A 13,057-nucleotide genomic window follows, 5' to 3' on the forward strand; every position below is an offset into this window, starting at 1 on the left:
TAGCTGCTATACGGAGCCTGTTTATTGTCTTAGTTTTGTCTTTTTCTTAGTTCCTAGTTTAGTTTAGTCTAGTCTTGCCTTGCCTGTTTTCCCCTGTATATATCGCTGCCTTTGTTTTTGGATTGCCCTCTAGTTTTGCCGTTTGGACTCTGTTTGCCCATGCCTGGACCTTTTCCTATGTTCCTGGATTTATCCCTCTAGTCTCGTCCTTTTGATTCGGTTTGCCGATCGTTGACCTTCGCTAGCCCTAGGATTATTCTTGTGTCTTGCCCGCCATATACCTGTTTGCCATTGTTCGACCCTGCCTGTGTTTCTGACCTCTCTGCTGTAAATAAAGCTTGCACATGGATCCGCATGTCTCACGTCTCGTCAGCCCCGTTACAGACGTAGACATGTGGGGGCGTTTAAACAAGGCGTTTTATTTTTTGATTTTTTGGGGGGGGTACCTGCATGTCATGTGACCATTAACCAACATCAGAGAACTGTGAACACGCAAATGTGATACTTAATTATCAACTTTTAAATATATTAGCTGAAAGAGGTTCGGCTGACAAAAAAAAGTTTGGAATTTCCTGCATTACATGTAAATAAGAAATAACATGAATGTGCATTTTAATGTGTTTGAAAGTCAAAAGCCATCCAAAGAAGTAATGCATGGTTTAAAAATCACTAATAGTGATAAATCAAATAAAATGTAATGTGTTCAGCAGTAGTTCATGCAATGTTGAAATGCTGAGAAGAAACATCTTAAAACTGAAATTATTTTTTGTAAATTCAGTGGTCAAATGCTGTGTGGCCTCACAATTTTCTGTGTACTTAAAGCCATCAGACTAGTGACTGGTTTTTGTGTTAATGTCCACAAAATTGGAAGACTTTCTGAATGTATATAAGCAATAGGCTATTTTAGAAAGGAAAATTTAAAGATGAAAAAGAGGAATTAGGAAGAATCAATAAATTATGAATAATTTATTGCTATTGTGTGAATAATATGTAATCATGTAATCAATGAAAAAGTAACTATAGTCTGATTCAGAGTATTTTAAAATGTATTTTAAATTAAAAATCCAGATTACATGTAATCAGTTAGTACCCAGCTCTGCACACACACACACACACACACAGGTTTGTTTTTGTGAAAAGTGGGGACATCCCATAGGCGTAATGGTTTTTATACTGTACAGACCGTATATTCTATTGCCCTACACCAACCCTACACCTAAACCTACCCCTTACAGGAGACTTTGTGCTATTTCAGATTTTCATCACTATCCTTGTAGGAACTCCCCATAGGTGTAATGGTTTTTATACTGTACAAACTGTATTTTCTATTGCCATACACTTAAATCTACCCCTCACAGAAAACTTTCTGCAGTTTTACAATCTCAAAAAAAAAAAAACTAATTCTCTATGATTTATAAGCTTTTGTACACATGGGGACCTCAATTTAGGTCCCCATGGTGACAGAAGTCCCCATGAGTTGGTGTGTATTCAGGTTTAAGTCCCCACCAGTATAGAAAAACATGTACACACACACACACACACGCAGTGTTAATTACAGATTACAAGATGTAGTTAGAAACGTAATCTAGGTTACTCCTTGTCATTAATGTATCCTGACTCCTTTTTAGATTACTTTTAGATTACTATTTATCTAACTTGTTTTAAACCATTACCATTAAACATACCATATTGACATAAAAAGCAAAGAATGAGAAAATTAATTACTGCAATGAATTAAAGTAAACTGTGAGAAAATGAATTACTCTCACAGACCTGTTTGTGCAAGAGAAATGCAGTTGTGTATAGCTGCCAATATGAAAATACATTACTGGTGAAATCTGGAGTACAAATCTTAGGGAGATTGTGATATATGTCTCTGCTCACTCTATATCTTTATTATGTTTCATATTTTTTTCCCAACCAAAATTGATTTGATATTTGGCAATGCGCTGTGTAAAGTTAAATATGGATTCATTCCTCCCTCTTTTACATTGTCTTTATCCTCTTCGTCTTTTCTTCTTCACCCACTCATGCTCTTTGTATTTTCCTCCTTTTCACCTCTATTTTCTCTGAATTATGTGGTAATTGATATGGTAATTATGTTCATGCAGTTCAGCAGTGAAATGCATCTAACCAGCACAGCTGCACATGCTGGATCTCTATAGATGTAATGATTATAGGCAGTGGGAGGATGTCAATCAAATGAACTAGAATCATGTCAATCAAGTAAACTTGATTCATTTTGTTTTCCAGTGTCGGTCATTCTGGGATTGCCATTTGTCAATCAAAACTGACCCTATTTACTTACCTAATACTATGTTCTTGATTGATCTAATTGGAAATGATTCATTGTTGCAAGTTATACTTCTATCAAAATACTACTCTGCAAATAACTATTTTGGGTATTTTTCAACCCTGTTACCACACATTTTTCCCCTTTTAAAGTAATATACTGATTCATAGATCAAAAACTCTTTGTCATAATAACAATAGCATCCTATCAGGAAGTGAACTCTTCAAAGACAAACAAATGTGTTCTTTATTTAGCACTTTACCTTACATTTTATGTTTGTTGGTAGTGGGTGAACTTAAAATGTCAATGTCAAAATGCAAAAGAAGTGGAATCATTAAGCCTTTTGTGATTATCTAATTAGATCTCTTTCCAGAGATCTAATTAGTTTCAGAGATATTTTTTAGTTAGCAATGATATGTTAACTAATGTGCCAGATCCTTTCTGTCCTAGCATCAATTTTACCATATGAAATCCATGGACATGACATCAATCTACTACAGCTCTGTTTTCGCAAATTTTGAAGCAGATATATTTAGTTTTGAAAACATATGTTTCTATTAAGTACATTGATAAGACAGTTTGGGTTGTGAGTGTGTGCAGTTTATGTTGTAGAACGAAACGTAAAAGCAGACCCGGCGCCAGACACAAATTCACGGACGGGCATTTCATTTTTTCAGGGGGGCACAAATGAGATCAACCTCATTGCAATGCATAATATCATTAATTATGAATTAAATTGACAAAAAACGAGGAAGAATTGACGTACCACTCCATTGACGCAAAACAACAGAGTCTTAAAGATTGGACCTAGCCTACTGAAGCAGTCTAAACACACCGTCGCAGGGCAAGACATCAACTCTTGTCCGCTTATCCGGGACAAGTGGATTTTTTAAAAGGCCAAGTGAAAGAGAATTTTACTTGCCCGACCGGACAAGTAGCCTAGCCTGATTAAAACGCCAATAACAATCACCAAAACGCGATAATGATTCTGCATCCTTTAGTCTAAATGGCGATCGATAGTGCGTAATGTAATGTCGCTAACAAGGCTGCGCTGCCTCTCTCTCTCGAGGAGAAATCGAAACAAATGAGCGCAGCAAACACAAAGTGAGTCGGGACTGCGTAAAAGTACCATAAAGTTATTTTTACCACAGGCTTTATTTTACTCATTAACTGAAAAAAAACCCATAGGAAAATCTTGAAGGAACCAGTGGCAAATTAGTCTTCTGGGTTCTGATGTCATACCTGCACCACTCCACTGGGTAAAATAGTCTATTTTAATTAGACCTGAAAAGTGAAGCCAAAGCATTTTGATTGCCAACTGGTGGCTGGCTGCAGTATAGGTCCATGTAAATGAATCGGTTGTGAGCCAAACTTAAAATAATCTAATTACACTTCAAATAATTTTTTCCCCAAAGATGGTTTCCGTCATTTTAGGTAGTCCTTCAAGTGTTTTTATTATAGGTTTGCTTTTAGTTAGTTATTTGATACTATAAAAACGGGGTGTGGTGTCATGATTGTGAGCTTGTGATTGGGTCTTGATACCCTGTCTCCAGCTAATGATCACAGATGTGCAGACTCTGGCTCCAAATTAATCAATACTGCGCAGACTCGGCCTCCAAATGAATCAATACTGCACAGACTCAGGCTCCAAATAAATCAATATAGCGTTCTTGTCTGTACTTGTGTTCTCGTGGACTTGTGAAACGTCATCAGTCGTCGCCAAAGTACTGTTCCAATTCAAAGTTCACATCTAGCCAAGTACAGTTCAAATCCCCGGATGTGTTCTTGCTCCGCCCCTTTTATCAAGGATGCATCCTGAGGTGACTTGTGCGAACTTGAGGCAGCCAAGTATCCCAGAATGCTTTTCGCACCAACTAGCGAGTGTTAATAGAGCAGGAAAAAACCCGCATCATTTTCAAAATATTACTGTTATTGTGTCATGAAATGCAGATCTAAGAGTAATTCAGCCGAGAATGTAGTTGTTTAAAACTCAAATCTTTTTTCAAAATCGGTACTCCTTCTGACATTTGCCGCTGGCTCTGATGTCTCTGTAGTGGTTAAACATGAGATATAATTCATTTTGGGTAAATCTAACAGGCAATCTTTGGTCTCATGAATTTATTTCTTCCAGGTCATATCATGACCTGTCAATTATTTATCAATCGTAATACAACACGGACTTGTTGCATACATTTGACTGAATTGTTTGCTTTTGTCTTATTTCCTATTACATAAGTCTCATATACTTTATAGTTATACTTTTATAATGGCTATTATTGTTCATTAAAACTGAGATTTAACAAAAAAGGCAGTTGTGCTTGTCATATTTCCCTATATGTGCACATATATGCCACAGCCATATCACCCTGCAGCCCAAGACTGGTTGCCTACTGAAGCTAAGCAGGGTTGAGCCTGGTCAGTACCTGGATGGGAGACCTCCTGAGAAAACTAGGTTGCTGTTGGAAGAGGTGATGCATTATTCATTCATTCATTCATTCATATTACCTAAACCACATATTAATATGTTTTATATTTTTAAAATTAAAACGAAAAGGGTTTTGTTTTATATTTTGAAGAAAACGATAAGGTAGTGGTGTTTGATATCATTGTTTTATTGTAATGCTTGTACGTGCTGCATGAACCACATTTTTATGGCTGATAATATTTTAAATGAAACAGAAAAGAGGCAATGCTGTTTGATATATTTCGTTTCACTGTAATGTATGTACGTTCTCTGAACTACATTTTTGCAGCTATTAATATGTTTAAAGGAAAACGAAAAGAGGCAGTTGTGTTTGATTTCATATTTCGTTGTATTGTATACATACAGTGAAGATAACCGGAGTACCCAAGGCGAGCTGACTGACGTTATCAAGTACTCTGCTGTTCCATTTGCAAAATTACCGGACTTGCGTCCTCCCGTCCTCAGGAGTTCGCACTTCCGAGTCGAACTTGCGAAGTCTGAACTACCAAGGACGCAAGTCGCAAATGCGTACTTGGTATTGAGAAATGGCCTAGGGCTCCAAATGAATCACTGCTGCGCAGACTCGGGCTCCAAATGAATCACTACTGCGCAGACTCGGGCTCCAAATGAATCACTACTGCGCAGGCTCTGGCTCCAAATTAATCGGTACTGTGCAGACTCGGGCTCCAAATTAATCGGTACTCGGACTCCAAATGAATCACTACTGCGCAGACTCTGGCTCCAAATGAATCACTCCTGCGCAGGCTCTGGCTCCAAATTAATCGGTACTGTGCAGGCTCGGGCTCCAAATTAATCGGTACTCGGACTCCAAATGAATCGGTACTGCGCAGAATCGGGCTCCAAATAATTCGGTACTACGCAAACTAGGGCTCCAAATGAATTGGTACTGCTCAGACCTAGATCTAGACCTAGACGCTAGATGAGGCAACCAAATCGTTCCAGCGGGTGTGGTTTTCTGCCAGCCGTCTGGTCTCACTCCATCGCCGGTTGACAATTGCGAGGTCCTTCTCCACGGTCTGTCGCCAGTTCATCTTGGGTCGTCCTTTTTTTCTCCGCCTGCTGGCATCCAGTCTAATACTTGGCAAGCCAGTCTGTGGGAGGGGAGTCGCAGTGCATGACCTAGCCACTGGAGGCACCGTTTCAAGATGGTATCTGACACCGGTGGAAGGCCTGACTTCTCCCTGACTTCTTGATTTTTCACTTGGATTCCTTGATTCCAAGGATTCTCCTTAAGCATTTGTCAAAAGCATCCAATTTCTGTAAAAGTCTTTAACTGCCAAGTTTCGCTGCTGTAAAGGACTGTGGACAGCACATTGGACTTATAAAAGCATAACTTGTTTTTGAGCGTAATTTTCCTGCTTTGCTATATTTTCTTCAGCTGATTAAAGGCTCCTGCAGCTTTTCCTATGTGGCAGTTAACTTCCTGATTGATGCCCCCGCTTCTGCTGATGGAGCTGCCAAGATAAGTAAAATTATCTACCTCTTCTACTCTGTTGTCATCTATGAAGACCTCTCTTGTTTGTTGGGATTGGGTGGTCACCTTGTAGCATGTTCTTGGTCTTCTTTCCATTGACGGTCAGGCCGATGTTGTTAGCATAACTGCTGATGTTGTCCACAAGTAGCTGCAGATCCTGGGTGTTGTTTGCCAATGCAGCTATATCATCAGCAAAGTCTAGATCTGACAGTTTTCATCCCTCCAGCCATTCTATCCCCTTGCCAGTTGTTGCATTCCTCATCACCCAATCAATGGCGATCGCGAACAGCATCGGGGACAGGATACATCCTTGCCTTACACCAGTCACCACCTCAAACCAGTCACTATATCCATCTTCAGTCCTCACTCTGCATTTGGAGGTGTTGTAGATCTGCTCAATGGCCCCTACGACTTTTAGTGGGATGCCATAGGCAAGCATAATCTTCCAGAGTGATGGCCTGTGCACGCTGTCGAATGCTTTGTAGAAGTCGACGAAGCTGACAGCAAGAGGTAGCTGGAGTTCTCAACACTTCTCAACAATTCTCCGCAGCGTGAAGATTTGTTCCGTGCAAGAGCGTTTTGGCCAGAAGCCTGCCTGTTCTTCACGCAGCTCAGAGTCTACATTGTCACATGTTCTATTGAGGATGACCTTACAGTAGACTTTTCCAGGAATTGAGAGCAGAGTGTCCCCCCTCCAGTTATCACACTCCACCAGGTTGCCTTTCTTCGGAATGCACACCACCTCACCATTTTTCCAATCCTCTGGTACGACACCCGAGTTCCACACCTGGTTGCACAGACTGCACATCCAGGTGATCACACTCTCACCGCCAGCCTTCAGCATCTCAGCTGTTATGCCGTCGTGCCCTAGAGACTTGTTGTTCTTGAGGCTGGAGATGGCCTTGCGGATTTCGTCCTCCAAGAAGTCAGATGTATCGATGGGAAGTACCTGAAGTGGGTCTTCCACAGTGACAGGGCATGCTGGTTCCGTTCTATTGAGGACCTCTTTGAAGTGTTCAGCCCACCTCGCCAACTTGTCCTCACCTCTGGAAGTGTTGTGCCATCCTTTGCTTTCACTGGTCCTGACCCTGTTTTCACTGTGCCACAGATCTTCTTGGTGGTCTGGTAAACCGTACGCATGTCATTACAACTAGCTGCTTCTTGGGCTTCCTCAGCTTGTCTGTCCAGCCAGTCTCGCTTGTCCCTCTGTGCACTGCTTTTTACTGCCTTGTCCATCTTGATGTATCCTTGGTAGGTATCCTCACCATCAGATGGACTAAACCTTATCTGATGTAGCGCTTTCCTCTCTGCAATCAGCTCCCAGGTACGGTCACTGACTCAGGTCTACTTGAGAGACTTCTTGTGGCCAAGAATCTTCTCCCCGGCAGCTGACATGGCATCTTTTAGCTGGTCCCACCAATCCCAACGATCCCGGCACCGGATCAGCCAGTGCTGAGAATCTGTTGCTTAGGAACAACTGGAACTGGGCGCCCTTTACTGCATTATTTAGCTTGCTTGTGTCATACCGCTGGGGCTTGGAGTCTTTCTTCTTTTTCCGCTTCAGCTTGACTTTGAACTTTGCTTTGGCCAGATGATGGTCACTGCAGATATTGGCTCCGCGGTAGACACAGATGTCTTGCAAGCAGGGTGTTCTCCATCTTGGGCCAATAGCAATGCTGTCAATCCGAGTCTGGGTTTTGTGGTCATTAGATGTCCACATTATCTTGTGTATGCCTTTATGTTTGAATAGTGTAGAACCGACCTTCATGTTGTTCATGGCACAGAACTGCACCAACCGATCACCGTTGTCTGTACGCTTGCCATGTAGGCCCAGGACCTCTTCAAAGCCGGATCGATCTTCACCAACCTGTGCGTTTAGGTCTCCCATGAGAAGGACATCTTCTACCAGCATAGTCATTATGCGGAACGTAGAACTGGACAATGGTTACCTTGACATGTGAGGTGACGAACCTGGCCGTCAGAAGAAGCTCGTTGACTGGCGTCCACTCTAGTGCCCCATATGCCTGGCGATCCAGGATGAGGGCAACACCATCACGATGTATGTCGTCTTGGCATCCAGAGAACAAGACAATATTGTTCCCCAAGTACTGCTCAGACTGGGGCTCCAAATGAATCGGTACTGAGCAGACTCAGGCTCCAAATGAATCACTGCTGCACAGGCTCGGGCTCCAAATGAGTCACTGCTGTGCAGGATCCGGCCCCAAATGAATCACTGCTGTGCAGGCTCGGGCCTCAAATGAATCGGTACTTTGCATATATAGTACAAAAAAAAAAGCATGTTTATAATCTGCATTTCTCACAACTCCCCTCCCCTCTTCCTTAAAATGCCATCTAGGCTGGTCATTAGGTTTTATTACCAATATCTCAATAAAATCACTCAAGGGATTACATAGCACTAATGGTATTTATAGAGTGAGTTGATTGGCCATCGGATGACATGAAGACAGCGTGGGTCTGATAGCATAAAAATGAGCTGATTATTCACTCTCAAGTGAACACATGCTACTGTCATTTAAGACACAGGGATAGATGTGTTCATTAGCCAGTCACCATAACATTCATCTCTATGAATGAAGGCATATCTATCATATTGGATTTCACGCACATGGATAATGCAGCATTCGTTTCCATATCATTTATCTTCAGTAAACAATCCGTAGTTTAAGCACAGATAATAACTGAAAATAAAGTGAAGGAAATGCCTGTGGGAGTCACAGATGGGAGTCTGTAGATTGTGTATAAAACACATAGTGCAGGCCAGCACAGGCTTGGATTTGCACCATAGATTGCATGGTGTTCCTCAAAAGAAAATAAAAGAAAATATTTCAGTGTCAGTATTAAAAAAAAAAAAGCAGGCTTATGTTTAGGTACATAATGAATAGATTATGTAAAAAAAATAAAAAAAAAATGCCCAAGCAAAGTCTGTCGTCAAAGTATTTCTGTATAATTGTCTCCCAGAAGTATCTTACACGACAGCTTTCCCAAACAGCAGCATCCGCCTCCGAAGCAATGACTGCATTTGTTATGTTTCGTCTGCTCCCTTAATAATGTATTATATATGATAATTATTATATTCAGTGGCTTCTCCTACTTTATCAGGAAGTTATTATATTGTTCTCTTTGACTCGTTGGATGGAAACGGTGCTTATTTGCACAGGTTTTACACGATATTCCAATTTTGCGCGCAAGTTAAATTCACAACTTTGTACAGAAACCTGGCTTCTGTTACCTTCAAGCAGCTAAACAAAGAGATTCACAGCAGGTAGAGTAGTTATTCAAACATCTAGTTGCTTTATTTGTTCTGAGTGAGCATAGTTCATTTTTCTTGATTTGGGGTTTGTAGTAAAAATGCTGAAGTAGATAGATCCGTCTCAGTGTTTCATAGAAAATCAAGAATTTCGGTTGGACTGATGAGCTTCTTGGGAATGCCAGAGACTTTAAAATGAGTTGCAAATGAAGACAAAGCTCTGTCTCAATGAGTTTGTTTTCCAAGGTGAAATTCATCAATAGCAATTTCAGTTTAACTTTTCTTTCCCTTTCAGCCTTTGACATTGTACACTCAACTTTCCCTTTAGCAGTTTTAGAAATGGGTCTTTCTCAATCTAGTGTAATGAAGGACCTTTAATGCTGAGGGGAAATGGATTAAAAATGCTTCTCTTCATTTACTGTTTCACGTAAATGAAAAAAATCACTCTTTTAAACGTCCCTCAGACCCGCACATCCTGTGTAGACTTTGTCCAAGTTACAAGTGTTTTTCGGATAAACCAACCCGTAGACAGCACATAAATACAAAACAAACTGTGATTGGTCACTTTATACGGTCAGTTACTCTCTACTCTCTTCTACACCTGAAAAGATGTTCTTAAAACTCATCTTAAATAACCTCTTAGACATACACCTCCAACTTGTTTTAAATCAGATAGATAGATAGATAGATAGATAGATAGATAGATAGATAGATAGATGGACGGACGGACGGACGGACGGACAGACAGGTAGATAGATAGATAGATAGACGGACGGACAGACGGATGGACGGACGGACGCACAGACAGATACACAGACAGACAGATATAGGTATGAGTGGTTATGAACGAATGAATGAAACGCATTTGTCCGTGTTTCAAAGCGCTTGAGAAACAGTGTCTCTTCTGTGGCTCGGTACACTTTCAACACTTTTTTTTTAGTCTGGAGCAAGACTGTATGACATTCAAATTACATGATTTAACTGATTTTATGTAGAAAGGGTGACAGCGCACCGCATTAAAAGAAATGACAATTCATGTTTTCATAACCGCTGGCCAAATTCAAAAACAAAACTAAAATTAAATCATCTTTGAAAGCAAACACCCTGGTGTTTCGGGGCCAAACGCAGCTTGCGTATAGGGAGGATCGGCTCTGATCATAATCATCCAAACGTGGTATGATAATCGCTGACACGTCTTGAAACGCGCATCCCTGCAGTCGACGGCGTAAAGGTCGACATAGCAGGTGCATCAGGCTCCGTTCCTAATGCTGCTGTCGGGACGTTATGATGGATAGCGGAAGAGATGTGTCATTACCCATCAGGCTCAGAGAAATTTCCACATCTACGAGTGTCGGCTCAATTGGGAGGAAGTAATGCAAATTGATCACGCTTCATTGGTCTTCTAATTGATGTTTGGCTTTGGTGACTGTTTTAATGGGACAAACACATGAGGCTTGTCGCCGAGAAAAAAACAATACTAAGAGGACTGGTAAAGTCATTTTTCCAGATTTCAAGATGCAATCAACATTACTCCATCATCATTGTATGCTTTACAGTGTACTCAGTTTCTTTTTTAAAAGGGGCATCCAGGTCTTCTAATGGATGAATACTGTCTACATACAATCTTTTGTACATACACTGATGGCATTTTGTCGTATTTTTGTCTCTATTCTGCAGCTAAAGACTGATGACAGGCTTCGAATGATCTATTAGAGACCCTTTCCACAAACGAAGAATTGATATGTTGTGGATCTCCTAAAAAAGTTAGATTTTTTTTTTTTTATAAAAATGTGTTTGTGAAATATCCAACGACCACCATTTAATACACAAATCACAAATAAAAATCTACTACATTAGCATTAGGACAATGAACAACAATATATTTATATATTTAACAATTACATATGTATATACTTTTAGAACTATACTATAGCAGAGTTTTATGTTTACGAGGCGCGATGCAATGCAACGCAGCGCAACGCGTAAAAAGACAGTATAAGTCATTATAATCAGTAATTATGTCCCCACTGGATGCAACAAATGCCTCGTTTGTAATGGGTTTTAATGTTTTTGTCTCGTCGCTCCGGCCTGACAGGGTATCATTACAATGTGGCAAGGGGCGTAACATTTCCGTCTCACGCTTGAGGTATTCGGCCAATCACAGCACACCTCGCTTTTTCAGACCGATGAGCTTTGTAAAAATCGATGCGTTTCAAAAAGGCGGGGCATAGAGGAGAAACAATAATGTATAGTTGAAATAATGTGTTTTTTTACCTTTAAACCGCATAACCGCACATTTCATTACACCAAATACACAAAATAATGTTACTTTTAGCAGCATCATATGACCCCTTTAATATAAATAAACTGCATCTATATAATGAAGGTGGATTTTGTTTATTATCCCTCACAAAATGCTACTGTAGCAGTACCATAGTACAGTGATGATATCAGATGGTACATATAGTGTGATACTCAAATGCATGTGCCATATACATAGTACTCTGGTTCATGTCCAAAACCCCATGGTAATACCATGGTATTTTTTGGAACAATTATTATTAATTGCTAATTTAATTATTAATATGTAAACATTAATTTATGTCAGTTTATACAATCAAAAATGTTGTGTATATGTAAATGTGATTATTAAAGCAGATTAATAAATGCTGTAAAAGTTGCTTATTGTTATTTCATGTTAGCTGCTGCATTAAATCATGTTAAGGTACAGAACCTCATTGTACAGATAAAAAGAGGAAAACACTTTGTGCCGCAACTAAAAGAAAATGACTTAAAACACTCCCTCAACTGTCGCATTACTAGAAAAGCATTATATGTAGCTGTTAAGTGTGCAGCTAAATTGACAAAGAGTCTGTAATAGTGATGTTTCATTGATTTCGGGCCAGTGAAGCGCGTCCGCTAACTATTCTTTCTCTCTGGTCCGTCTATTAGCTCCCAGAATTGGATTTTGTTCATAAATTTAGTTTACGACCTGTGCTAGCAAGTCAGCAGAAATCAATTTTACTGTAATGTCTGTAAACATCTACACGCAGCTGAAAACTACACATCATAATTACTGGAGGAAGTAAAAAAAATAAAGCAGTGTTTGAAATATAAAATCTGTTATTCTCATTCATGCATTAAGATGATTCACACCACCTCTCGGTATCATAAAAATGTCCATGAAACATGAAAATGAGGCATTGCTTTCCAATCACACATCTTTCGTGTCTTGTTTTTGTGTAATGGACAGAGGTATATAATTATAATTCACCTCGCTGGAAAGCGATATTGAACACATTATCTGTAAACAGCTAATCGTGGCTGTCAGCAGTCGGATGAAGTGTCAGGACTCGACAGGCTAAGCCACTTTGATGAGTTTCATGCTAAACTTCTCCACCTGCAAAGGGTTGTGGGTATACAACTGTGATTTAGGCAAACAACGACAAGCGTGAGCAAACATGCCAAAGATTGGATGGATTTGGAGCAAGCAGAATGATAAATGCTTCTGGGCAGTCTTGAGGGAATTAGGTCGAC

Source organism: Sinocyclocheilus grahami, unplaced genomic scaffold (genome assembly GCF_001515645.1).
Source record: "Sinocyclocheilus grahami isolate Dianchi unplaced genomic scaffold, SAMN03320097.WGS_v1.1 scaffold930.1, whole genome shotgun sequence".
Taxonomy (NCBI): domain Eukaryota; kingdom Metazoa; phylum Chordata; class Actinopteri; order Cypriniformes; family Cyprinidae; genus Sinocyclocheilus; species Sinocyclocheilus grahami.